At 46.0% G+C, this 27,107-nt stretch overlaps 1 pseudogene; it reads left to right on the top strand.

Annotated features, from left to right (window-relative positions):
• Positions 1 to 1,712: 1,712 nt before the first annotated feature.
• Positions 1,713 to 27,107, top strand: part of LOC149460805 (uncharacterized) — a 40,551-nt pseudogene continuing 15,156 nt past the window's right edge.

Here is a 27,107-nt window from a genome sequence, read left to right as displayed (position 1 = left end):
ACCGAGCATATAAAGACACTGCAATACGATACAATCCAATCTCTCCGGAGATATGAGCCCGAGCTTAAGTACCCAGAAGTCACTTATTAATTTATGATTTAATATCCCAAAAGTGGGCAGTGCATAAAATATGTACAAAGTATAAAAAGTTACAGAAAATACAAGAAATACAAGAAGACACACAATTGGCTATTGACTATAAAATAAAAGGGAATAAAAAAGAAATAAAACTTTTACCAAGAGTTATCCTGCGACTGGAGCAAGTCAGAGAAAGTCTGCAATCTGCCAGACAATAGAACTGGCTCCATACGAATCGCACCAACCATATCCCAGGTCCTCAATTTATGGGAATATGGACGTAGGCTGGACATTAGTCCTTGGCCAATCAACTCTGGGGGGTGTTCCTTTACCAGCCAACAGGACGTCCTGGGTACTGAAATGCCCAAAGTCAATTGGACCAGGAACGGTTTGAATCACCAAGTCAGGGATTGAATTCTGACACCAGCGCATCAGTCCGATCGTGACAGTACCAATCGCTGTTCAGCTGTCGCAATCCGGCGCCATATAACTGTTTTCTGCATTTCTCTAGGATTCTACATAGGCTACAAATACAGTTCTACATGCAGATGTAGCCTACAGTGTGTCCAATCAGAAGGAAGTATTTTCATCTCTCTGCAACTAATATTTTAGCTTTTATGAGAGATGAAATATATTCCTTTGATCTGTGTATATACGTCAAAGCTCCCAGACACATAGGAACCACCTCCGGTCTCCCACTGTGTCATGAAGCCAAACCGTCTAGAGCCTTTTCCTTCCAGATTTCCAGAAGGTGACAAATCTTATTGGCATTCAGGTGTCACCTCCAGTCTAGAGCATGCTCTGTCCCTTCAGATACTAATTGGTGACCATATGTCTCTGACTTAATTCTGTACACATCTTATTATAACATGGACTGAAGCTAAACCTACATTGCCATATTTCTACAGATCACATCTCAGCTACTCAAACCTTACATTTATGTCACATCACACTTACATTTATGTTACACTGATGCCCAAGTGAATTTTCAATTTTAATTAATAAAAGTGGGATGCTATGCCCTAAAATACAGTTTAGACCGGCACAACTCATTAAAAAAACACCTACCACATAAGTATAATCTCCCCAATACCACAAAACATAATATGTATTCTTTGGTTACACCCATTTTCTATAAGCTGGACATAATATATATCTGTTTTGATATTGTCCTCAAACTTTCGACTCAGAAAGTGATGAGAGAAGAGTCAATAACCCAATGATGGTGGTCTTCAGGATCAGTCCAGTCTTCATCTTGGTTGTTCTCCCCCCATCCTCACTCTCTGACCTCTGGTGGGGCTCAGCCCCGCTGTTCTTCATGACTAAATCATGGACTAAATAAGGAAGTGCACTACTTCTTGTGTTGAGAAGATGGCGATGAGTGATAGAGGGGGTGGGGACCCTCGTCCTATAATCCCCTCATCACTGTCCCTCCTATAAAAGACAGTTCTGGTTGTTTCCTCACTCTCTGACTAAGGTCCATGAATAAAGAAATGACCTGGTAGGAGATCAGAGGAGCCATTTCCTAGTTCCCTTGAGGGTGGAATTGTAAGCTCCTCAGAGACCAAGCTGCCTGATGTGGGCGGAGTCCTGGTATGGGGGAACCAATCAGCTCCTGTCTAGTAATCCTCTTTGTCTTTGTATTTTAGTCCATGGCCGGGAGATGAGGAAAACCTCCGAGGATTGTCTCACTTTGTCTCCAGACTGGAAAGTAGAAGATGAGGACATCACACAGTATAGTCCAGGAGAAAACCCGGCTCCCTCCAATGTCCATCCGGCACCACCCAGTGTAGATGGACCATCGGATTTCTCGTATCCTGAGGACCCTCAGACTGTGCGGGACCGGGCCGGCCTTCTAACAGGGAAGAGCTTCTCCTGTACTGAGTGCGGGAAGGGTTCCAGTTCTAAATGCTACCTTAATGAGCACAAAAAATCTCACACAGTAGAGAAGCCGTATTCCTGTCCTGAGTGCGGGAAATGTTTTACACAGCAGTCAAGTTTGTCTAGACATCAGAAATTACATACGGGAGAGGAGACGTGTTCCTGTTCTGAGTGCGGGAAATGTTTTTCAAATAAGTCAAGTTTGTCTAAACATCAGAAATTACATACGGGAGAGGAGACGTGTTCCTGTTCTGAGTGCGGGAAATGTTTTTCATTGAAGTCCAATCTTTACAGACATCAAAAATCTCACACGGGGGAGAAACCACTTTCCTGTTCTGAGTGTGGAAAATGTTTTTCACATAAGGCCAATCTTTATAATCATCACAAAGTGCACACAGGAGAGAGGCCTTATTTGTGTTCTGAGTGCGGGAAATGTTTTGTGCAAAAAACTTATCTTGTCAAACATCGGAGGTCTCACACAGGAGAAAAGCCATATTCCTGTCCTGACTGCGGGAAATGTTTTTCAGATAAATCCAATCTTTATAGTCATCAGAGATTGCACACGGGAGAGAAGCCCCATTCTTGTTCCGAGTGCGGGAAAGGTTTTGTAAGAAGATCATGTCTCGACAAGCATGAAAAGTCTCACACGGGGGAAAAGCCATATTCCTGTTCTGAGTGTGGGAAATTTTTTTCAATGAAGTCCAGTCTGTACACACATCAGAGATTGCACAAGGCGAAGAAGCCACTCTCCTGTCCTGAGTGAGGGAAATGTTCCTCACTGAAGTCCTGTCTTCCTGTACATCAGGGGTCCCACACAACCCTGGAGGTGTATTAGTGCCTTGAGTGCGGGAAATGTCCTCTAGATGAATGTTGCTGGACATCCCAGCTCTCATGTGGGGAAGAAGCACACCCTGATATACACCTCAGATATACTCCATGGCTGATCTTCATCATGGAAGAAACAGTTCATAAGGAGATCAGAGGTTCCCAAAGACATGGATGAAGTGTGGGACTGGGTTGGCCATTGATGGCAGGAGAAGAATAAAAACCGAGTCATGAGCTTTCATTGGTGGAGTACATTTTGTGGTGGAAGATTTCACAAACACTTAGAGGTTTATGTTTAAAAAATAGGTTGATTAAATATGATGTAAACAAATATAGATGGTGCCACAGAGAAATTATTAATTCACAATTGAGAAAAAAATATAAATACAGTCAGGTCCATCGACACAATTCTAACATTTTTGGCTCTATACACCACCACAATGGATTTGAAATGAAACGAACAAGATGTGCTTTAACTGCAGATTGTCAGCTTTAATTTGAGGGTATTTACATCCAAATCAAGTGAGCGGTGTAGGAATTACAACAGTTTGCATATGTGCCTCCCACTTGTTAAGGGACCAAAAGTAATGGGACAGAATAATCATAAATCAAACTTTCACTTTTTAATACTTGGTTGCAAATCCTTTGCAGTCAATTACAGCCTGAAGTGTGGAACGCATAGACATCACCAGACGCTGGGTTTCATCCCTGGTGATGCTCTGCCAGGCCTCTACTGCAACTGTCTTCAGTTCCTGCTTGTTCTTGGGGCATTTTCCCTTCAGTTTTGTCTTCAGCAAGTGAAATGCTCAATCGGATTCAGGTCAGGTGATTGACTTGGCCATTGCATAACATTCCACTTCTTTCCCTTAAAAAACTCTTTGGTTGCTTTTGCAGTCTGCTTTGGGTCATTGTCCATCTGCACTGTGAAGCGTCCAATGAGTTGTGAAGCATTTGGCTGAATATGAGCAGATAATATTCCCGAAACACTTCAGAATTCATCCGGCTGCTTTTGTCAGCAGTCACATCATCAATAAATACAAGAGAAGCAGTTCCATTGGCAGCCATACATGCCCACGCCATGACACTACCACCACCATGCTTCACTGATGAGGTGGTATGCTTAGGATCATGAGCAGTTCCTTTCCTTCTCCATACTCTTCTCTTCCCATCACTCTGGTACAAGTTGATCTCGGTCTCATCTGTCCATAGGATGTTGTTCCAGAACTGTGAAGGCTTTTTTACATGTCGTTTGGCAAACTCTAATCTGGCCTTCCTGTTTTTGAGGCTCACCAATGGTTTACATCTTGTGGTGAACCCTCTGTATTCACTCTGGTGAAGTCTTCTCTTGATTGGTGACTTTGACACACATACACCTACCTCCTGGAGAGTGTTCTTCATCTGGCCAACTGTTGTGAAGGATGTTTTCTTCACCAGGGAAAGAATTCTTCGCTCATCCACCACAGTTGTTTTCCGTGGTCTTCCGGGTCTTTTGGTGTTGCTGAGCTCACCGGTGCGTTCCTTCTTTTTAAGAATGTTCCAAACAGTTGTTTTGGCCACGCCTAATGTTTTTGCTATCTCTCTGATGGGTTTGTTTTGTTTTTTCAGCCTAATGATGGCTTCACTGATAGTGACAGCTCTTTGTAACTCATCTTGAGAGTTGACAGCAACAGATTCCAAATGCAAATAGCACACTTGAAATGAACTCTGGACCTTTTATCTGCTCATTGTAATTGGGATAATGAGGGAATAACACACACCTGGCCATGGAACAGCTGAGAAGCCAATTGTCCCATTACTTTTGGTCCCTTAACAAGTGGGAGGCACATATGCAAACTGTTGTAATTCCTACACCGTTCACCTGATTCGGATGTAAATACCCTCAAATTAAAGCTGACAGTCTGCAGTTAAAGCACATCTTGTTTGTTTCATTTCAAATCCATGGTGGTGGTGTATAGAGACAAAAATGTTAGAATTGTGTCCATGTCCCAATATTTATGGACCTGACTGTATATTAAATTCTACCAGCTGCAAAATCCGCCCTATACCATAAGGTGTACGAATAATAAACAATTTGCGCTAGTGAAAAAGGAAAAATAAATTATCACACACTAGTTGTCATAAAAAAGAAAAAAATTGTCCCATATATAAAAAAAAGTCCAAAAAAAAAATATATAATTCTTCAATAATATGATTGGTGAGAAAGGAATATTTTCAATAGAAATCCACCACCAAATAAAATGAATAAACTCACCAGTAGCTTTGGTCCCATGGCGGTATGTAAACAGAGGTTGCACCATGCAGGTGAGGCATCATCACGAATGTCAGATCGAGGGCAGTAATTCTAGCACTAGACCTCCTGTGTAAATATAAATTGGTGACCTGTAAAGGCTTTTAAATTGTTCCCTATCAATATTAAAAATGTACATAGTTTGTTGCCGTTAAACTGGCATGCACAATTTTAAAGCATGTCATGTTTGGTATCCATGTATTTGGCATAACATCTTCTTTTATATTTTATCTAACAATTTGGCATTATATTGTGTTTTTGTGCATTAAAATTCCAAAAAAATGAGTGTTTGAAAAATTGCTGCGTAGTTGTGACTTAAAAAATTTCAACACCCACCATTTTATTCTCTAGGTCCTCTCCTTTAAAAAAATATATAATGCTTGGGGTTCAAAGTAATTTTCTAGCAGAAAAAATGTTTTTTCGTGTAAAAGAAAGGTGTCAGAAAAGGCTTGTTCTTCAAGTGGTTAGAAGAGTGTGACAGAAGCTTCTAATGTTGACAATAAAATGGCAGGATAGTAGAAGCCCCCCAAACTAGCCCTTTTTTGGAAAGTAGACACTCCAAGGTATTTGCTAAGGAGCATGGTGAGTATTTTGCAGATTTCATTTGTTGCCTCGTTTTTGGAAAATGAAGAAAGAAAAAGAAAACATATTTTTTCTTTTCTTTTGCAAAACCCTGTTATAACAATGATATCTGCAAAGTACTCATCATACTTCATATCCAAATCCTTGGGGTGTCTACTTTCCAAAAAGGGGTTATTTTTGGGGTGTTTGTACTATGCTGGCATTTTAGGTCCTCCGAAACTGTGATAGGTAGTGAGGAAGAGACATGAGGAAATAATGCTCTTTGAAAGCCTGAAGGTTTTCATTGGATTTTGGGGGCCTGTACTTGGCTAGACTGCCAAAAAGCTTCTTGCATGTGGTATTCCCATACTCAGCAGTAGTAGCAGAATGTGTTTTGCAGTGTTATTCCACATATATCCATGGCATGAGTGAACCATATATAATTTAAGTGACAACTCTGTGTTAATAAAAATTGTCATTTTCCAAACAAAAATGTAGCAAAAAATAAAATATTACATGGACTCAGCATGCCTCTTCCATGGACTCAACGTTCCATTTGGGAGTGTTTGTACTGATATGACATTTTAGCACCTGAAGAAATATGATAGGCAGTCAGCAAAAGCAGTGTAAATTCCAATATATATACAGTGTGTGTGTGTGTATGTATATGTATATATATATATATATATACAGTCAGGTCCATAAATATTGGGACATCGACACAATTCTAACATTTTTGGCTCTATACACCACCACAATGGATTTGAAATGAAACAAACAAGATGTGCTTTAACTGCAGACTGTCCGCTTTAATTTGAGGGTATTTACATCCAAATCAGGTGAACGGTGTAGGAATTACAAAAGTTTGCATATGTGCCTCCCACTGGTTAAGGGACCAAAAGTAATGGGACTATTGGCTTCTCAGCTGTTCCATGGCCGGGTGTGTGTTATTCCCTCATTATCCCAAATAAAATGAGCAGATAAAATGTCCAGAGTTCATTTCAAGTGTGCTATTTGCATTTGAAATCTGTTGCTGTCAACTCTCAAGATGAGATCCAAAGAGCTGTCACTATCAGTGAAGCCATCATTAGGCTGAAAAAACAAAACAAACCCATCAGAGAGATAGCAAAAACATTAGGCGTGGCCAAAACAACTGTTTGGAACATTCTTAAAAAGAAGGAAGGCATCGGTGAGCTCAGCAACACCAAAAGACCCGGAAGACCACGGAAAACAACTGTGGTGGATGACCGAAGAATTCTTTCCCTGGTGAAGAAAACACCCTTCACAACAGTTGGCCAGATGAAGAACACTCTCCAGGAGGTAGGTGTATGTGTGTCAAAGTCACCAATCAAGAGAAGACTTCACCAGAGTGAATACAGAGGGTTCACAACAAGATGGAAACCATTGGTGAGCCTCAAAAACAGGAAGGCCAGATTAGAGTTTGCCAAACGACATCTAAAAAAGCCTTCACAGTTCTGGAACAACATCCTATGGACAGATGAGACCAACATCAACTTGTACCAGAGTGATGGGAAGAGAAGAGTATGGAGAAGGAAAGGAACTGCTCATGATCCTAAGCATACCACCTCATCAGTGAAGCATGGTGGTGGTAGTGTCATGGCGTGGGCATGTATGGCTGCCAATGGAATTGGTTCTCTTGTATTTATTGATGATGTGACTGCTGACAAAAGCAGCCGGATGAATTATGAAGTGTTTCTGGCAATATTATCTGCTCATAATCAGCCAAATGCTTCAGAACTCATTGGACGCTTCACAGTGCAGATGGACAATGACCCAAAGCAGACTGCAAAAGCAACCAAAGAGTTTTTAAGGGAAAGAAGTGGAATGTTCTGCAATGGCCAAGTCAATCACCTGACCTGAATCCGATTGAGCATTTCACTTGCTGAAGACAAAACTGAAGGGAAAATGCCCCAAGAACAAGCAGGAACTGAAGACAGTTGCAGTAGAGGCCTGGCAGAGCATCACCAGGGATGAAACCCAGCGTCTGGTGATGTCTATGCGTTCCACACTTCAGGCTGTAATTGACTGCAAAGGATTTGCAACGAAGTATTAAAAAGTGAAAGTTTGATTTATGATTATTATTCTGTCCCATTACTTTTGGTCCCTTAACAAGTGGGAGGCACATATGCAAACTGTTGTAATTCCTACACCGTTCACCTGATTTGGATGTAAATACCCTCAAATTAAAGCTGACAGTCTGCAGTTAAAGCACATCTTGTTCGTTTCATTTCAAATCCGTGGTGGTGTATAGAGTCAAAAATGTTAGAATTGTGTCGATGTCCCAATATTAATCGACCTGACTGTATATATATATATATATATATATATATATATACCATAGTTTGTAGGTGCTCTAACTTTTATACAAAACAATTAATATACACTTATTTTGATTTTTGTTATAACAAAGACATATAGCAGAATACATTTTGTGGAGTTATTTTGAGGGGACAGCAAATTTACATGTTATACAAGCTGTACACTGACTACGTCACATTGTAGCAAAGTGTCATTTCTTCAGTGTTGTCACATGAAAAGATAGAATCAAAGATTTACAAAAATGTGAGGGGGGACTCACTTCTGGGAGATATTGTATATATAACGATTGAAATACTATTTATGCACATAGAAGAAAAGACAATAAATATATATATATAAACCTAATAATTGGCATACTTAACTACTTATTGATTATAGATATGGCAGCACACATACAATATTTCTGTAATAAAGACAATAACACACTTAATATATAACAATATATAACATTAACAACCTGTGTCAATATTCAGAAATCCTTACTAGCAATGGGATATTATGTTAGGATGAAATGTTTTACAGATCCATTGTGTTACAATTTAAAATCATAGAGTCACGGTATGGGAGCCTGCCAATTATTAATTACCTTATTAATGCCATGTATCACATGCTCTCAGTGTCCTGCTCTGTATTGTTCCAATTGTCCCCTGTGTCACTAGGCCAAATGACCAAATCAAATTACTCTGGGCCCCCTCCCTCCCGGCCAGCTGGCTGGGAGCTCTCTGCACACCTCCCAACTTGCTTTCCATCTATGCAGACATCATCCCTGCTCCCCAGGATGTCCCTGTCACCAGCCTGATTCTCCCTGGGGTCTAGTGTTCCCTTCCCCCTCCCGGTTGCCAAGGCGACCGGGGAGCATCCTGCAGCAGTTTAAGAGGTGGATGCTGGGAGCTCCTATTCATTCCGGTGTGTAGTCTGCAAAGGATCTCAAGCTTCGGCGAGACCTTTGGGACTAGACTCTGCAAGTCTACTCCCCAGCCTGGAGACCCCACAGGAGGGAAGAGACAACCAGAGAAAGCCTACCTGCGATTGCGAGAGACCCCACAGAAGGGGGAGAGACTATACCAGCCTGCCTGCTTTTTGCCAGAGACCCCACAGAAGGTGGAGAGACTACCACAGCCCATCTGCCAGAGGCCACCTGCCGGATCCGGACTCCACAGGTACCTGCGTTCTGCTTCTACCCCTGGGAGACCAGGCACCCTGTTGGATCTGTGAGTACCTGCTTCCCCACTGTGTTACCTGGACTGTTGCGGTGGTGACCCCTCGCACCCCTCTCCTGTGTCGGACTACCCCTGTTAGAGAGACACCCCCCTGGCTCTCCTAGTGGACTATAAGTGGGTGGTGCCCCCTCGTTACCTTTTAGCAGCAAATCCACCCTCTCTGCCACCCCCCGTATTGAAGGACTGCTGTCTGTTTGTCTCAATAAAGCTTTGTGCTTCTGTCATCCACTCTGTGTGTTCTGGCCTGCCTTTCCTCCATCACATACTGGTTGGCAGCTGTGGGATCAGGACACTGAGGAGATGGCAGACAGCAAAACCCAGCGGATGCGGGAACAGACCCGGCCCAGCGAATACAGCAAGTGGACTGTGGCATGTCTGCACGAGAGGGCTGAGGAGCTGGCCCTTTCCTGTAGGGGCCTAGCCAAAGAGGATCTGATCACCGTCATTGAGGAGGCGGACCCCCAAGATGCCCCAGGAAAAATCAGATCAACCCCAGCCTCCCCAGCACGCAAGGATCCAGGGCCCAAGAGCCCCTGGCTTACTCGGGTGGAGGAAGAGATGGCCCTCCTGGGGTCAGACGCCACAGCAGAGGACAAGCAAAAGGCTATCCGGAGAGCGCATGAAAGAGAGCCAAGGGAGCCACTGTGACCTAAGCTGCCCATCCATGGCTGCGGGATACCCCCCTCCCCGGGTCAGCCGCAAGGACTTTAAACCCTTCAATCAAGCCGCCGGGGATGTAGAGGGGTTATTTCAGGACTTGGAGCAGCAGTGCCAGCTCATGGAGGTGCCAAGCATGGATTGGATACGGCACCTCATGGGTCTGTTAGAAGGGGGTGCAGCTGCAGCCTACTGCACTCTGGACTATGTGGATGGCCAGGATTACGCCCGGGTCAAACAGACTGTGTTGGAATATTATGTGGTGACACCAGAAGTGCACCAGGCGCACTTCCGTGACCTTCCCTGCCATGCGGAACCGTCCTATAGGATGTATGCGCACAAGGTCAAGGTCCTCCTCCAGCAGAAGCCACCACGGGACCTTTCCCCAGCATGGACTCGGTGAGTGAACCCCTACCTGACGCAGACCTTCCCCTGACCTGGGATCGGGAGACCTTTAAGCGGGAGGTAGCCACAGACCCAGCCTTGGCTAAAGTTAGGACCCAGGCTGCCGCAGGGCAGCAGGAGGGGGATGGGGGCCAGCTTTGATGGGAGCAGGGGTTGTTGTACCGCACAGTAGGCCCAAGCCGCCCGGGTCAACCCTCTGCTAGCCCCACACAACTGATAGTGCCCAGACGGTTCCGGTTCCCGCTACTCCAGATAGCACACGACATTCCAGTAGCTGGCCACCTGGGTAAGAGGAAAATGGGGCTGCGGCTGACCCAAGCCTTCTACTGGTTAGGTATCACCCAGGACATAGCCCACTTCTGTCAGACCTGTGACATCTGTCAGAGGAGGGGACGCCCAGGGGACCACCCCAATGCCCCGCTCTGCCCCTTACCCATCATTGACGAGCCCTTTCAGCGGGTAGCTGTAGACATCCTGGGGCCCCTGGCCCGGCCCAGTAAGGCCGGCAAGCGGTACATCCTCACGGTAGTGGATTACGCCACCCGCTACCCCGAGGCTGTCCCCCTGTCCAGCATCTCCGCCCCCAAAGTAGCCGAGGTCCTAGTCACTGTTTTCTCCCGAGTGGGTTTCCCAAGCGAGATCCTGATGGACCAGGGTACCCAGTTCATGTCCGAGGTGGTCCAATCCCTCTGGCGCACGTGCGGGGTATGGGCGATCTGGACCACTCCCTATCACCCCCAAACCAATGGCCTCTGCGAGCGCTTCAATGGCACACTGAAGAGCATGCTGAGGTCCTTCATTGATGGGGAGGTGGACTGGGAGAAGCTCCTTCCACACCTGCTGTTTGCATATCAGGAGGTACCGCAAGAGTCAACAGGGTTCTCCCCCTTCGAACTCCTGTACGGGCGGAAGGTCCGCGGTCCCCTATCCCTGCTCCGGGAACATTGGGAAGGGCAGATAGAGGACACGGGTACCCCCGTCGTTCCCTATGTTCTCGAGCTACGGGAAAGGCTGACCCGCCTGGCCACCATGGCCCACAGCCACCTCCAGGCAGCCCAGACACGTCAGAAGGTCTGGTATGATCGCAAGGCACGCGGCCGCGAGTTCACTGAAGGGAAGCAGGTGCTCAAGATCATCCACAACCCCCAGAACAAACTCCAGCACATCTGGGAAGGACCCTACAAGGTCCTCCGCAAGATAGACGAGACTAGTTACGTCATTGGTCTCGACTCCCGCAACCGCCAACAGCGCACGGTCCACATCAACATGTTGAAAGAGTACCATGACCGGGCTCTGCCAGTGCTTGCTGTCTGCCCCGCCTCCACGGGTGGAGCAGACGAGGGAGCCCTCCCCGATCTCCTGCAAGCCACCAAGGTCACCACTCCCCTAGATCAGATTCCCACGGGGGCTCGGCTGAACCCCCGCCAGATGGCCCAGATGCGGGTCGTGATAGTGGACCGGGTCGCCGCCTTCTCGGCCACCCCAGGCCGCACCGGGTTAGCCCTCCAGCACGTGGAGACCCACAGTCAGAAACCCATCCAGCAGGCCCCATACCGAGTCCCCGAATCCGTGAAGGCGGCCATCCGGGCAGAACTCTCCGAGATGCTCCAGCTGGGTATCATCCGACCCTTCCGAAGTCCTTGGGCCTCCCCGGTGGTGCTCGTGCCAAAGAAGGATGGGACCACCCGCTTTTGCGTGGATTACCGGAGGTTGAATGACTACACTGTCAGTGATACCTACCCCATGCCCCGCATAGACGACCTGCTGGACCGTCTGGCTGGAGCCCGCTACGTTGGCACCCTAGACCTAAGCAAGGGCTATTGGCAAATCACCCTCACAAAAGAGGGCTTTGAGCGCTCCGCCTTCATTACCCCGTTCGGCCTGTACGAATTCCTCGTCATGCCCTTCGGCATGAAAAACGCCCCGCTAGCTTTCAACGGGTCGTGGACCAGCTACTGGAGGGCTGCCAAGAGTTCGCGTTCGCTTACCTAGATGACATAGCTATCTTTAGCGACACGGAGGAGCACCTGGCCCACGTGGGGGCCATCCTAGACTGCATCTGCAGGGCCGGGCTGATAGTGAGACCAGACAAGTGCCAGTTGGGAATGGCGGAGGTACAGTACCTCGGGCACCGAGTAGGGGGGGACACTGAAACCTGAGCCAGCCAAGGTTCAGGCCATTTATGACTGGCCCACTCCCCAGACCAAGAAGCAAGTGATGGCATTCCTCGGCACTGCCGGCTATTTCCATAAATTTGTACCTAATTTCAGCTCCATGGCCCAGCCCCTGACCGACCTGACCCGGAAGAACAGTCCCCGGATGGTGACCTGGACCTCGGCCTGTGAATCCGCCTTCCATGCCCTCAAATCCGTCCTGGCGAGCAACCCCGTCCTGGCAGCCCCTGACCACAACAGACGCTTCCTCGTGCAGACAGACGCCTCCACCTATGGCCTAGGGGCTGTCCTCAGCCAAGTCAACGAGGCTGGGGAGGAACACCCCATTGCCTTCCTCAGCCGCAAACTACTGGACTGGGAAGTTGCCTATGCTACAGTGGAAAAGGAGTGTCTGCCCATAGTCTGGGCCCTGAAGAAGCTACAGCCCTACCTGTACGGCCGGGAGTTCACCATAGTCACTGACCACAACCCCCTCACATGGCTGAACCGGGTGTCCGGGGACAATGGGCGCCTCCTTAGGTGGAGCCTGGCCCTCCAGCCCTACCACTTTACCATTCGTTACAGGCGGGGAAGCCAGCACCAAAACGCAGATGGCCTTTCTTGCCAACAAGACCCACAGTAGCTAGGCCCCACAAGTGCCTTCCAGGGAATCTGGGTGGGTCCCCCTTATCGGCACTTGTGAAAAGGAGGGGGGAGGAGTGTCACAGTATGGGAGCCTGCCAATTATTAATCCCCTTATTAATGCCTTGTATCACATGCCCTCAGTGTCCTGCTCTGTATTGTTAGAATTGTCCCGTGTCACTAGGTCAAATGACCAAATCAAATTACTCTGGGCCCCCTCCCTCCCGGCCAGCTGGCTGGGAGCTCTCTGCACACCTCCCAACTTTTCATCTATGCAGACTAGAGATGAGCGAATTATTCAAAAATTCGATTCGGCTGATTCGCCGAATTTCAGGAAGAAATTCGATTCGATGCGAATTTATTCGCTACGAAGTTAACTTATAAAAAGGGTTTCTAGGCTTCAGAGAGCCTTTAAATTAGTGCAGAACACTGTACCTTTAATTTAAATGCCCTTGGAGATGAGGAAGGAGAAGGAGAAGGATGAGAAGAAGGAGAAGGATGAGAAGAAGGAGAAGGAGAAGGATGAGAAGAAGGAGAAGGATGAGAAGAAGGAGAAGGATGAGAAGAAGGAGAAGGAGAAGGATGAGAAGAAGGAGAAGGATGAGAAGAAGGAGAAGGATGAGAAGATGGAGAAGGATGAGAAGAAGGAGAAGGATGAGAAGGAGAAGGAGAAGGATGAGAAGAAGGAGAAGGATGAGAAGAAGGAGAAGGAGAAGGATGAGAAGAAGGAGAAGGATGAGAAGAAGGATGAGAAGAAGGAGAAGGATGAGAAGAAGAAGGATGAGAAGAAGGAGAAGGATGAGAAGAAGGAGAAGGATGAGAAGAAGAAGAAGGATGAAAATAAGAAGAATTCCAAGCCGGCAAAAAGTGTATCTGCAGAGCTCCTCTATTCTGCAGATACACTTAGAGGAGCTCTGCAGATACACTTTTTGCCGGCTTGGAATTCTTATTTTCATCCTACTTCTTCTTCTTCTTCCTCTTCATCCTCATCCTCTTCTTCTGAGGATGAGGAAGAGGATGAGGATGAAGAGGAAGAAGAAGAAGTAGGATGAAAATAAGAAGAATTCCAAGCCGGAAAAAATTGTATCTGCAGAGCTCCTCTATTCTGCAGATACACTTAGAGGAGCTCTGCAGATACACTTTTTGCCGGCTTGGAATTCTTCTTATTTTCATCCTACTTCTTCTTCTTCTTCTTCCTCTTCATCCTCATCCTCTTCTTCTGAGGATGAGGATGAAGAAGAAGTAGGATGAAAATAAGAAGAATTCCAAGCCGGCAAAAAGTGTATCTGCAGAGCTCCTCTATTCTGCAGATACACTTAGAGGAGCTCTGCAGATACACTTTTTGCCGGCTTGGAATTCTTCTTATTTTCATCCTACTTCTTCTTCATCCTCATCCTCTTCTTCTTCTTCTGAGGATGAAGAAGAAGAAGAAGTAGGATGAAAATAAGAAGAATTCCAAGCCGGCAAAAAGTGTATCTGCAGAGCTCCGCTAAGTGTATCTGCAGAGCTCCTCTATTTCTGACAGTTCTCTGACTTTCACATTTACAGCGGTTGAAACATTGTATCTGTTTCCGAATAAAAACATCTGTATCCTAAATGGAAACAAATAGATACAATGTTTCAACCGCTGTACATGTGAAGGAACTGTCAGAGAACTGTCAGAAATAGCGGAGCTCTCTGCAGGGACACTTTTGCCAGCTGATCGGGAAAAATCCGATTCGCGCACCCGAAGTAGGCTAATATTCGGATTCGACGCGAATCGAATTTTTCCTGAAATTCGTATCGAATTCCACTTCGCCTGGTTCGATTCGCTCATCTCTAATGCAGACATCATCCCTGCCCCCCAGGATGTCCCTGTAACCAGCCTGATTCTCCCTGGGGTCTAGTGTTCCCTTCCCCCTCCCGGTTGCCAAGGCGACCGGGGAGCATCCTGCAGCAGTTTAAGAGGTGAATGCTGGGAGCTCCTATTCATTCCGGTGTGTAGTCTGCAAAGGATCTCAAGCTTCGGCGAGACCTTTGTGAATAGACTCTACAAGCCTAACCCTAGCCTCACGGAGACCCCACAGGAGGGAAGAGACAACCAGAGAAAGCTTGCCTGCGATTGCGAGAGACCCCACAGAAGGGGGAGAGACTATACCAGCCTGCCTGCTTTTTGCCAGAGACCCCACAGAAGGTGGAGAGACTACCACAGCCCGTCTGCCAGAGGCCACCCGCCTGATCTGGACTCCACAGGTACCTGCGTTCTGCTTCTACCCCTGGGAGACCAGGCACCCTGTTGGATCCGTGAGTACCTGCTTCCCCACTGTGTTACCTGAATTGTTGCGGTGGTGACCCCTTGCACCCCTCTTCTGTGTCGGACTACCCCTGTTACAGGGACACCCCCTTGGCTCTCCTAGTGGACTATAAGTGGGTGGGGCCCCCTCGTTACCATTTAGTGGCAAATCCACCCTCTCTGCCACCCCCCCATTGAAGGACTGCCGTCTGTTTGTCTCAATAAAGCTTTGTGCGTCTGCCATCCACTCGTTGTGTTCTGTTCTGCCTTTCCTCCGTCAGAGCCTGTAAAAGTCCTACTTCACCCAAGTGAAGGCCCTTGTTTAGATTGTGTGGATGCCCAGTACTCCTAATGGAAATGGAGATTGTGAGAGCAGCAAAGGAAACATCTTGCTGAGATAGAAGGAGCAGCAGGATTGTGAGCTTGCCCAACTCCCTGAAGAAACCAGAGTGTCCCCTCTTCCTGATAAATTCTGGGTATAATAACTTCTGGTTGAGATAAGAGGTTGCCGGCTCTACTGGAAGCATACACCCTCCCTGAGTGAACTTACTTTCCCTGAGGCATTGCCAGGTAAATCTCTGCAGAGGAGAGAACACTTCTTGGAGGTAAGCCCAGTCCGTGTACTAGACATCCATATGGAGATGATACTGTATATCAGGAAAACTAAAGCTCTTGTGGCGTCCACCATGATCCAAGCCATGAAGCCTCATGAGAAGAAGACACGGGAAGCTGCAAGTATAATTTATGCAAAAGGATTCACAAAATTTCTAGGGTTATGCAAAAAACTCTGACCCTGGGGTTGTACGTTTTGTCGTGATAACGTCTTCAGGAGGTATTCCTAAAGACATCATCACGACAAAACATATGTCGAGTCAAAGCTACAGGATGTGACGGCATTCTGACCCTGCAGTGACAGCTGTGGTGATGGTGCACAGTGGTGAAGTGGAGCATGGGTAGCAGCACTTGGAGGTGTTGATGCTGCATGAAGAGGAATCCAATGGTCCATCTACACTGGGTGGTGCCGGATGGACATTGGAGGGAGCCGGGTTTTCTCCTGGACTATACTGTGTGATGTCCTCATCTTCTACTTTCCAGTCTGGAGACAAAGTGAGACAATCCTCGGAGGTTTTCCTCATCTCCCAGCCATGGACTAAAATAAAAAGATAAAGAGGATTACTAGACAGGAGATGATTGGTTCCCCCAAACCAGGACTCCGCCCACACCAGGCAGCTTGGTCTCTGAGGAGCTTACAATTCCACCCTCAAGGGAACTAGGAAATGGCTCCTCTGATCTCCTACCAGGTCATTTCTTTATTCATGGACCTTAGTCAGAGAGTGAGGAAACAACCAGAACTGTCTTTTATAGGAGGGACAGTGATGAGGGGATTATAGGACGAGGGTCCCCACCCCCTCTATCACTCATCGCCATCTTCCCAACACAAGAAGTAGTGCACTTCCTTATTTAGTCCATGATTTAGTCATGAAGAACAGCGGGGCTGAGCCCCACCAGAGGTCAGAGAGTGAGGATGGGGGGAGAACAACCAAGATGAAGACTGGACTGATCCTGAAGACCACCATCATTGGGGTATTGACTCCTCCCTCATCACTTTCTGTTTAAGGGTCCAAAGTTGGAGGATGTTATCACATTATTATCACCATGTAAAAGTCTGTGCTCCAATCACATCATCCGATATAAAATGTCCAACTGGTAGGAAATGGGTGTAAAAGAAATAATGCAAATGTAACATACAACTAATTATATAGGATACAAAAGGACTATATAGTATCAGAATGATGTAATGTACAACATAGAGTATATAGTGCAGGGGTCAGGAGTATGTAATGTACAACATAGAGTATATAGTGCAGGGGTCAGGAGTATGTAATGTACAACATGGAGTATATAGTGCAGGGGTCAGGAGGATGTAATGTACAACATAGAGTATATAGTGCAGGGGTCAGGAGTATGTAATGTACAACATAAATTATACAGTGTAACGGTCAGGACTAGAGATGAGCGAATTATTCAAAAATTCGATTCGGCTGATTCGCCGAATTTGTGGAATAAATTCGATTCGATGCGAATTTATTCGCTGCGAATTTAACTTATAAAAGGGTGTTTCTAGGCTTCAGAGAGACTTAATATTAGTGCAGAACACTGTACCTTTAATTTAAATGCCCTTGGAGTCTGCTGGGGAAGAGAAATAATACTGTCAGTCAGTATGACATGCAGATGAGTGCCGTCGATCTTAGAATCACCGCACACTTCACTCATTTGGGCAGTCACGGGGCCAAAACCAGAGTGTGGAGCCACAGTGTGGCGGTGGAGGCAGCAGCAATGGGAGGCCATACAGCACCCGCGGCAATAGTGGGCAAATCGGACGATTTTTTGCCGATAAAAAAATCTGCGCATGAGCAGTGACCTGCAAGAGGAAGACAAAAAGAAGAAAAAGAAGAAGCGGAAGAGGATGAAGAAGAAGAAGAGGAAGAAGAGGATGAAAAAGAAGAGGATGAGGAAGAAGAAGAGGATGAGGATGAAGAAGAAGAAGAGGATGAGGATGAAGAAGAAGAAGAGGAGGATGAAGAAGATGAGGATGAGGAAGAAGAAGAAGATGAGGATGAAGAAGAGGATGAGGATGAAGAAGAGGATGAGGAAGAAGAAGATAAGGATGAAGAGGATGAAGAAGAGGATGAGGATGAAGAAGAAGAGGATGAGGATGAAGAAGAGGATGAGGATGAAGAAGAAGAAGAGGATGAAGAAGAGGATGAGGATGAAGAAGAGGATGAAGAAGAGGATGAAGAAGAGGATGAAGAAGAGGATGAGGATGATGATGAAGAAGAAGAGGATGAGGATGATGAAGAAGAAGATGAGGATGAAGAAGAGGATGAAGAAGAAGAAGAGGATGATGGTGAGGATGATGATGAAGAAGAAGAGGATGAGGATGATGAAGAAGAAGAAGAAGAAGAGGATGAGGATGATGAAGAGGATGAGGATGAAGAAGAAGAAGAGGATGAGGAAGAAGAAGAAGAGGATGAGGATGATGAAGAAGAAGAGGATGAAGAGGATGAGGATGAAGAAGAAGAAGATGAGGATGAAGAAGAGGATGAGGATGAAGAAGAAGAAGAGGATGAGGAAGAAGAAGAAGAGGATGAGGAAGAAGAAGAAGAGGATGAGGATGAAGAAGAAGATGAGGATGAAGAAGAAGAAGATGAGGATGAAGAAGAAGAAGAAGAGGATGAGGAAGAAGAAGAGGATGAGGATGAAGAAGAATGAGAAAAAGAAGAAGAAGAAGAAGAAGAGGATGAGGATGAAGATGAGGATGAAGAAGAAGAGGATGATGGTGAGGAAGAAGAAGAAGAAGAGGATGAGGATGATGATGAAGAAGAAGAAGAATAAGAGGAGGATGAGGATGAAGAAGAAGAAGAGGATGAGGATGAAGAAGAAGAAGAGGATGAGGATGAAGAAGAAGAGGATGAGGATGAAGAAGAAGAGAATGAGGATGAAGAAGAGGATGACAATGAAGAAGAAGAAGAGGATGAGGATGAAGAAGAAGAAGAGGATGAGGATGAAGAAGAAGAGGATGAGGATGAAGAAGAAGTAGGATGAAAATAAGAAGAATTCTAGTCCAGCAAAAAGTGTATCTGCAGAGAGCTCCGCTATTTCTGACAGTTCTCTGACAGTTCCTTCACATTTACAGCGGTTGAAACATTGTATCTATTTGTTTCCGAATAAAAACATCTGTATCCTAAATGGAAACAAATAGATACAATGTTTCAACCGCTGTACATGTGAAGGAACTGTCAGAGAACTGTCAGAAATAGCGGAGCTCTCTGCAGGGACACTTTTTGCCGGCTGTAGAAGGGATGAAAATCGGCCGATCGGGGAAAATTCGATTCGTGCATCCGAAGTTTGCTAATATTCGGATTCGGCGGCGAATCTAATTTTTCCTAATATTCGAAACGAATTCCACTTCGCCAGGTTCGATTCGCTCATCTCTAGTCAGGACTCATAATATTGGTGTTCAGTAATCGGTGGAACATTAAATGTTTACTGTAGACAAGTTGCAGAGGTCCCACACCGCTGCCTCCCATCTCCTGAGACTGCACTCAGTGACTTGGGGCTGAGACTATACAGACATATTCCTCCACCCGGCACAGCCAGCAGACCACAGAGCAAGTAATCCTGTCCGAGATCTTACTAGACCCGGGGGGGGAAGGAGACCCAAAGCACATACACTCGGTGCTTAGATCTAATAGCACCTATGATGAAAATTAACAGTTTGCTTCCAGTATCTATAAGGATCTACAGTCCATACACACCCAGCACAAGGCCGGGGTCACACTACCAGACGCTTCTCGGGGCTGCAGTTCCTCTGAGCTCCACAAGGTGGGGATCTCACTTCTACCCAGACAGGAAGTCTCTATGGAAGACAGACAGGAAGTGATGTCAGTCACAGACAGGAAGTGATATCAGGCACAGACAGGAAGTTCCGGGTGAGAGGAGGAAGTAGAGGGGAGACGTTGGTGGAAGTGGCAGCAGGGGAGGTAATGAGACGTTATTTTATATATACACCCAGTAACCCCCCCGAAGACATTTCATAGGTGGCCTGGACTGGAACTGCAGACTGGATCAATATAAAAAGGTACAACGTTTAGAAGAAAAAAAATATATATATATATTGCCATTACGGACTGTTAAGGGGGTGGGATTGTCTTGAAGGCAACTTAAAAAACCAGCTGGAACTCCTCTTTACCCCTTCAGGGGTGTAGTATGTTGTGTGTAATATCTGTCTATAGATCTAGATAATTATTACAGACAATATCTTCTTATCTTTTATCTCTTGATCTTCATCTACAAACCAGAGAGGCGTTGTCACCCAATAATCATTATAATACCATCTATATATATATGTACCTTCTAAGGTGAGATGTACACAATGGCTTTGCATAGCAGAACTCATTGGGCAGCACCGTGGCTAAATGGTTAGCACTTCCGCCTGGCAGTACTAGAGTTGTTGGTTTGAATCCCAACCACGGCACCACCTGCCTGGAGTTTGCATGTTCTCCCTGTGCCTGCGTGGGTTTCCTCCAGGCACTCCGGCTTCCTCCTACACTCCAAAGACATGCTGGGAGGTGAATTGGCTCCTGTCTAAACTGGCCCTAGTATGTATATGTATGAATGTGAGTTAGGGACCTTAGATTGTACGCTCCTCGGGGGTGGGGACTGATGTGAATGTAATATATATATATATATGTAAAGCGCGGCGTAAAGTGACAGCGCCTGTAATAAATTGAGTGTCTAAGTATTTGCACACCAATGCAATAGAGCTTTCTTTCAGTGGTATTTGATCACCTCTGCGGTTTTTATGTTTTGCGCTATAAAAAATAAAAAGATCAGCAATTTTGAGAATAAACAATATATTAGACTTTTTGCTATTAAACATGTCCAGTGAAAAAATGTAAAAACATTAAATTTCATCATAAATTTAGGCCAAAATGTATTCTGCTTCAGATGTTTGCTAAAAAACGACTGGAATGCTGCACTGCCACTTCTACAACTGTGGACCAAGGGTGAGGGAAGTAATATGTGTGATATAAAAAAAAACAGTGATTGAGTAAGTGTGCTGTACTACAATGCACCTCCCCCTTCAGTGTATAAATGTGTGAACTCAACTTTAAAAATAAGCAAGAATGCCAATTCCTACAATGCACTCGTCTTTTAAGTAATTGTGATGATACACGCTACCGTAATGCACCGTGCCATTCAGAAACGCACAGCGCTTCTCACGCATGCGCAGTGGGCACCCGGCTGAGAAGCCACAAGCTGTCACAGTCGGGTGCCCACACTGAAGATGCCGGCACCAGGTTGAGAAGACGGCCGGTGAAACCAGCCGTGGTGAGGACACTGGTGGACCGAGGGACAGGTAAGTGGCTGTATATTAAAAGACAGCAGCTACAGTTTTTGTAGCTGCTGACTTTTATTTTTTTTCCCATGTGCTTTAATGCCAAGCTGATATATCTAACCATCTGTTTAGTGGAATTATAAACTGAATGATCCGAGTAACTGCTCTACTGCAGGCAATGAGGGGTCGGCCTACAGCCGGGTTAAAAAATTCCTTCCTGATCCCCCGAGAGGCAATCGGATATTCCCTGGATCACCTTTACCTATAAATGTTATATCCAGTTATATTCTGTGTATCCAAGAAAGAATCCAGGACTTTCCTACAGCAATCCACTGAGCTGTATTGTATAGTGTGTGTATATATACACATCATTGGATTCGGGTGTTCCAGTCACCTCCATGGACACAGGTATCTAAAATCCAGCCCCTAGGCATGCAGACTGCTTCTACAAACATTGGTGAAAGAATGGGTCGCTCTCAGGAGCTCAGTGACTCCAAGCGTGGTCCCGTGATAGGTTGTCACCTGTGCAATAAGTCCATCCGTGACATTTCCTGGCTACTAAATATTCCACGCTCAACTGTTAGTGGGATTATAACAAAGTGGAAGGAACTGGGAACAACAGCAACTCAGCCACCAAGTGGTAGGCCACGTCACATGACAGAGCGGGGTCAGCGCATGCTGAAGTGCAGAAGTAGCCAACTGTCTGCAGAGTCAATAGCTAAAGACCTCCAAACTTGGTGTGGCCTTCAGATTAGCACAACAACAGTGTGTAGAGAGCTTCATGGAATGGGTTTCCATGGCCGAGCAGCTGCATCCAAGCCTTACATCACCAAGTGCAATGCAAAGCGTCGGATGCCATGGTGTAAAGCACACCGCCACTGGACTCTAGAGCAGTGGAGACGTGTTCTCTGCAGTGACCAATCACACTTCTCTGTCTGGCAATCCGATGGACCTGTCTGGGTTTGGTGGTTGCCAGGAGAACAGTACTTGCTTGACTGCATTGTGCCAAGTGTAAAGTTTGGTAGGGGGGGATTATGGTGTGGGGTTGTCTTTCAGGGTTTGGGCTTGGCCCCCTAGTTCCAGTGAAGGGAACTCTTAAGTTGTCCGCATACCAAGACATTTTGGACAATTTCATGCCCCAACTTTGTGGGAAGAGTTTGGGGATGGCCCCTTCCTGTTCCAACATGACTGTCCAAGTCTACCACATCCACCACCACCCCTCTGTCCAAATATACCACGTCCACAGCCACCCCCCTGTTCAAGTATACCACGTCCAGCACCACCCCTCTGTCCAAGTATACCACGTCCACAGCCAGCCGTCTGTCCAAGCATACCACATCCACCGCCACCCCTCTGTCCAAGTATACCACGTCCACCACCACCCCTCTGTCCAAATATACCACATCCACCACCACCCCTCTGTCCAAGTATACAACATCCACCACCACCCCTCTGTCCAAGTATACAACATCCACCACCACCCCTCTGTCCAAGTATACAACATCCACCGCCACCCCTCTGTCCAAGTATACCACATCCACCGCCACCCCTCTGTCCAAGTATACCACATCCACCGCCACCCCTCTGTCCAAGTATACCACATCCACCGCCACCCTATTGTCCAAGTATACCACGTCCACAGCCACCCCTCTGTCCAAGGTTTTGCTCACCTCCTCATAAAAAGAAATCAGATTTGTGTGACAACTTCTGTCTTTCATGAATCCATGCTGTCTGTGGCTTACAATATTTGTTTCCAGCAAGAACTCCTCTATGTGGTCTTTTATTAATCTCTCCAGTATCTTCCCAACTATAGAAGTTCTATAGAAGTTCCACTAACAGGTCTATAATTACTTGGGAAAGATTTTGTCCCCTTTTTAAATATTGGCCCCACATTGGCCTTACACCAATCCAGTGGTACTATGCCAGTCATTAAAGAGTCCCTAAAAATGAGAAACTGTGAGATGACAGAGCTGAATCCTTTAAGGCTCCGTGGGTGTCTGCCATCCGGTCCAGGGGCTTTATTCACCTTTATTCTGTCTAAATATTTCTGGATCATATCAATTGTGAGGCAATGTGGATCATCTGGAGCTGTGTCAGTACCACGCCCATTATGGACAAGAGCCCCCCATGCTCCTTTGTATACACAGAGCTGAAGAAGGGATTTCATACATTGTCCTTCTCTTTGTCCCCAGTCACCCCCCCTAGATGGTTCTGTAAAGGGCCTACATGCTGGGACCGGACCTTTCTACTATTCATAGATTGGAGGAATGTTTTGGGGTCGTCCTGATATCTTTCTGTCGTTTGTTTTCAGTTTTTGCGCCTTTATTTCCTTTTTGCATATTCTGTTCTTTTCTTTGTAATGTGTAAACGATGATCGCGTTCCTTCATTGTTATATTTAATAAAAGCTCTTTTCTTATTATCTATCGCTTTTGTAACTTTGGCCGTAAGCCACAAAGGTTTGATTTTTAGCCTTTTATACTTGTTGCCCATGGGAATATATTTTGCAGTGTGGTCACATACAGTCTTTATGAAGAACTCCCATTTCTGTGTTGTGTTCATTGATGCCAATATTCCCTCTCAGTCTAAGTCTTGGAGAGCAGCTTTCAGCCTTGGAAAATTAGCTCTTAAAGTTGAGTGTTTTTTATTTTTCCCGTATGTGCTTGTTGTTTATGGCTAACTGTAACGGACATGTAAAATTTATTGTAACGGACATGTAAGATTTGAGTGGAAATATGGAATCCTAGCCATGACAGGTGAGTAGATTAGATTATGTCAGGCCCTTTCATTACAAAGGTGTGTGCAGGAAAAGTCTGGTCATTAAGGATGTACATTGAGCCCCTGGGCAGTAGGGAAATGAATAGAAGGTACAAACAAGGGGTCTGGGATCAGATGTGTATGTATACACAATTACTCCATAGGCCCTACAGACCCAATCATCATTTAGCATTAATTAGTCTAAAGTCAGGTTCCTGGAGGTGACAACTTTTGTGTGTCAATCAGGTTATCACCTTCTGGGAAAACCAGTGACAGCAGACAGACTGCCTTATGTGGAAAGCTCTATAGGTAATATTCACATAAAAGGAGTATGTTTAATCTCTTATAAAAGCCAAAATATTAGTTGGAGAGATATGAACAAGCTTCCTTCTTGTAGGCAATTCTGTACGCAGCATTTGCATATGAAAATCATATTTGTGGCTTGGGGAGAAAGCCAAGAAAATGCATGGAATGATTAGATGACGCGGGGGTGCGACAGTCTGATGGCGTTTGGTACTGTTGCGATCGGGCTGACGCGCTTGTGTCAGAAATCCAATCCCCGACTTGGTGTTCAGGCCAGTCTTGGCCCAATTGAACTTGGGCAGGTCCAGACACAGTACCTCTTGTGGGCAGGTCAGGACCACCTCCCCCAGAGTCAATTGGCCAAAGACTAATGTCCCGCCCATGTCCAAATCGCAATAAATTGAACGCACGGACATTTGGACAGGGTGATCTGTACGGAGCTGGTTTGATCGACCAATGGATTGCTGATTTTCTGGCTTGCTCCAGCCGCAGGGTAAAAGTGTTATTCTGTCTTTTTATTCCTTTTTTATTTTATAGTAATTAGTCATTTGTGTGTCTTCTTATATCTTTTGTATTTCTGTACCTTTTTATCTTTTGTACATATTTTATGCACCGCCCACTTTGGGAAATTAAATCTTAAAATTAATTAGTGAACTTCTGTGTATTTAAGCACGTGCTCATATCTTCGGAGAGACTAGATAGGAGAGATTAGATTGGGTTATATTGTATTGTATTTTAGTGCCTTTAAAACGCTCGGTTAAGCTCATTGCCAATCTGTATGCAACTGCACTGTGAGTGGGCAGATTGCAAAGGTAACAGATCTGCCAGATGGAGATCTGTGTATGTGTGGTGTCTCAACAGACCGTTCTGCAGATAAACTGTTGGGTGGTGGCAGGCTACCTTTGTGGTGCGTCTGGTGTGGGGGGGGGGGTGTGGACAGTGGAAGGGTTATCAACACCGGGGTTCAAGCTAGGAAAGCTGAAGGGATCTTTAGAAGGGTGTGTGATTACTAAGCTGGTCCTCAACTCTAATCAGGGCACCAGGTTGTATGTAAGATCGTATCTGCCAGTGTGTGGTCAACCAGCTGGATTGGAGTGGAGTCTCCATCTGGTGGTGGCCAGAGGTAGTGTGGGCTGTGAAAAGGTATCACGGCTGATCTTAAATACGGTTTGAGATATTTAAGTGTAAATCCCTTTATTATCCCCTCTTTACCACCCTGTCGTGGCCGCACGCGTGCGTCCACAGTTAGCTAGTCGCTGTGGGCGTGGCGTGTGGTGGACACGTGACAGGGTGATCGTTTAACGAATCCTTGACAGTTGGTGGCAGCGGTGGGATACCCAGATGTTCTTTTATATGGACATTCATTATAAGCTCTGCATGGTTGGAGATGACCAGGTCCAGCAGAGCGTCATTCCTAGTTGGGGCCTCTATGAACTGTACCATAGAATTGTCCTGTAGTAGGTTTATAATTTTTTGCCCTTTGACTGTTCCTGCAGTGCCATTACTTGAGTTAATTTCCATGTAGTTAAAATCCCCCATTATTATCATCACTTTCCCAACCCTTGCAGCCCTTTCCATCTGTGCAAGGAGCTGAGTCTCCACCTCCTCATTAACACTGGGAGGCCTATAACAAACTCCAATGATGACCTTTGTAGTACCGCCCCCCATGTGCAGTTCCACCCATAATACTTCAGCCTCATCACACTCTCCATCAACTAGGTCCTCTTTCACACTCGCTCTGAGATCACTTCTCACATAGAGACAGACACCACCACCTTTCCTATTTCCCCCGTCTCTCCGAAAGAGAACCTAGCCAGGAATATGAATGGCCCAGTCATGTGAGGAATGAAGCCAAGATTCAGCAATACCAATTCAATTCTAGTTCTCTTCATGCACCAAACCTTCCAACTCACCTATTGTGCTGGGCACACTTCTGGCATTGGTGAGGAAACACTTTAAAACATTGACACCTTGTCCATTCACTGACACCTTGTGCACATGTATTTTGCGTATTTTCTATTTTCCTACAGAAGGTACCAATTCCAATGGTTGTTTGTAACATGGGCACCTTCTTATCACCTGCCATAGCCCTCCCCCCAGCTTTCCCCATTCCACCCACCAATAAGTACTGACCCCTGTCTGATCTGTCTACCCCATTGTAATCTAATTCTCCCTTCCCCCTCGATCCTAGTTTAAATTCTCCTCGATCCTCCCCATAAACCCCTCCCCCAGCACAGCAGACCCCCTTCCATTGAGGTAAAAACCATCTCTAGCATATAGGTTGCACCCCAATGAGAAGTCAGCCCAGTGCTCTGGAAACCCAAATCCTTCCCTCTTACTCCAGGTCTTCAGCCATGCATTGAGTTCTCTAATCTCCCCGTCTCTCCTGAGTTGCACATCGCACAGGTATATTCAGAGAATATCACCTTGGAGGTCCTTCCCTTCAACTTGCAGGATAGTTCTTTAAATTGATTCCTAAGGAGCCTCCACCTTCCATGTATTGTCATTGGTTCCAACATGGACCAAGACAGCTGGGTCATGCCCAGCCCCTGCCAGTAAGACCCTCCGCCCTCCACATCAATCCCATTATCTACCCGCTCAGGGAGCAGAAGACTCCATTCAAGGTTGTTGGTTCTGCCCAGGGTTGCAACTTGCTCCTCCAGATCTCTAACGTGAGATTCCAGAAGGGCAACCCGCTCACATCTGTCGCAGCGGTATCCATCCTGGAGCTGTTGCTCCATTGTTGCATACGTGCGCCACACACTGCACGGCACAAACCCTTCCACATACATGCGCCACACTGTGCACGGCACAAACCCTTCCACA

This window comes from Staurois parvus, unplaced genomic scaffold (genome assembly GCF_062004578.1).
Source record: "Staurois parvus isolate SC_StPar_1 unplaced genomic scaffold, SC_StPar_1.0 ptg000221l, whole genome shotgun sequence".
Taxonomy (NCBI): Eukaryota; Metazoa; Chordata; class Amphibia; order Anura; family Ranidae; genus Staurois; species Staurois parvus.
Note: the sequence above shows the minus strand (reverse complement) of the source record. Positions and strands in the feature narration are given on the sequence as shown.